A 2310-nucleotide genomic window follows, 5' to 3' on the forward strand; every position below is an offset into this window, starting at 1 on the left:
ACAGCTCTAGTCTTTCCATAGGAGTTGACTGGGATCTGATGTTCAAATTAATTTGTCCACTTGACTTTCCTTTGTTTAGCAAGGGTTAATTAAAGTGGGAGGAGAATCCAATTCTCATCACAATTGATAAGGATAACTAGGATAGGACTCCAATTTCTTATACCTTGCCAAGAAATTTTTATAATTATTAATTTATTTTTCTCGTCATTTAAATTACTTGTTCCTTATTTTAAAAAACCCAAAAACATATCTTTTTACATAACCAATAATAAATCATACCTCCCTGCAATTCCTTGAGAAGATGACCCGAGGTTTAAATACTTCGGTTATCAATTTATTTAGGGGTTTGTTAGTTGTGACAACCAAAACTTTTGCACGAAAGGATTCTCTGTTGGTTTAGAAGATATACTTACAACGGGAATTTGTTTGTGAAATTCTAAATCAGTAGAAATCCGTTTGTCATGTCTCTATGCGAAGCCACTTCTGCGCGCGCGTGCCTTGCACGAGTGCACACCCATCGATGCATTCTCAATTCTTGTTTCTTCATGCATTCTCCACTTTGTATGCTTTTCTCCTCATTTCTTCCATCCAATGCTTACCTTATGAACCTGAAATCACTCATCAAACACATCAAGGCATCAAATGGAATTAAAGTGAGTTAAAATCACCAATTTACGGGTCTGAAAAGCATGTTTTTACACTTAAGCACAATTCAAGGGAGAATTACAAAACCATGCTATTTCATTGAATAAATATGGAAAAAAGGTGATAAAATCCCCTAAAATAAGTACAAGATAAACCATGAAATCGGGGTTTATTAGTCTCCCACCGAGCACTTTGGTTTTAAGTCCTCAAGTTGGACTTTTGAGTGAGGCTCGTGTTATGGTGGCTTATGCTTCCACTCATCCTTGAGTTGCCACCCATGTTTGTTCTTCAAGAATCCTCTGGGATCCCAAACGAAGTCCATTAAGCTCCCAAGCAACCTCAAGCAAGAAATTGGGATCCAAAATTGTTGGTTGTAAAGATGTATGCTTGGATCCCACAAGGATTCTCTATACTGTGACATAGAGGATTCCATACTTTCTTGTTCTCTTCTCTTTCATATGAGCAGGAGCAAAGACAAAGGCATTCTTGTTGAAGCTGACCCTGAACCTGAAAGGACCTTGAAGAGAAAGCTAAGAGAAGCTAAAGCACAATTCTCTCTAGAGGGCCTAACAGAGCTTTTCAAAGAAGAAGAAACAATGGCAACTGAAAACAACAATGCCAACAATGCAAGGAAGGTGCTTGGTGACTTTATTGCACCTACTCTCGACTTCTATGGGAGAAGCATCTCAATCCCTGCCATTAGAGCAAACAACTTTGAGCTTAAGCCTCAATTAGTTTCTCTAATGCAATAGAATTGCAAGTTTCATGGACTTCCATTGGAAGATTCTCATCAGTTCTTAGCTGAATTCTTGCAAATCTGTGACACTGTCAAGACCAATGGCGTTGACCCTGAAGTCTACAGACTTATGCTCTTTCCTTTTGCTGTAAGAGACAGAGCTAGGACATGGTTGGACTCACAACCTAAAGAAAGCCTGGACTCTTGGGAAAAGCTAGTCAATGCCTTCTTGGCAAAGTTTTTTCCACCTCAAAAATTGAGTAAGCTTAGAGTGGAAGTCCAAACCTTCAGACAGAAGGAAGGTGAATCCCTCTATGAAGCTTGGGAAAGATACAAGCAATTGATCAGAAGGTGCCCTTCTGACATGCTTTCAGAATGGAGTATCATAGGAATCTTCTATGATTGTCTGTCTGAACTATCCAAGATGTCATTGGATAGCTCTGCTGGAGGATCTCTTCCTCTGAAGAAGACGCCTGCAGAAGCTCAGGAACTCATTAAAATGGTTGCAAATAACCAATTCAGGTACACTTCTGAAAGGAATCCTGTGAATAATGGGACAACTCAGAAGAAAGGAGTTCTTGAGATTGATACTCTAAATGCCATATTGGCTCAGAATAAAATATTGACCCAACAAGTCAATATGATTTCTCAGAGTCTGTCTGGAATGTAAGCAACAACAGGCAGTACTAAGGAAGCTTCCTCTGAAGAAGAAGCTTATGATCCTGGGAACCCAGCAATGGAAGAGGTGAATTACATAGGATAACCCTATGAAAACACCTATAATCCTTCATGGAGAAATCATCCAAATCTCTCATGGAAGGATCAATAGAGACCTTAACAAGGTTTCAACAACAATAATGGTGGAAGAAACAGGTTTAGCAATAGCAAGCCTTTTCCATCATCTTCTCAGCAACAGACAGAGAATTCTA

General features: G+C 39.1%; 1 non-coding gene across 1 annotated transcript; it reads right to left on the minus strand.

Moving 5' to 3' along the window:
* Window positions 1–1643: 1643 nt before the first annotated feature.
* LOC112787561 (small nucleolar RNA R71) lies at window positions 1644–1751 on the minus strand. Its single transcript, XR_003194967.1, has one exon. It is a non-coding gene; the product is annotated as a small nucleolar RNA R71 (small nucleolar RNA).
* Window positions 1752–2310: the final 559 nt, after the last annotated feature.

The sequence above is a fragment of the Arachis hypogaea genome, chromosome 20 (assembly GCF_003086295.3).
Source record: "Arachis hypogaea cultivar Tifrunner chromosome 20, arahy.Tifrunner.gnm2.J5K5, whole genome shotgun sequence".
NCBI classification, from domain to species: Eukaryota; Viridiplantae; Streptophyta; class Magnoliopsida; order Fabales; family Fabaceae; genus Arachis; species Arachis hypogaea.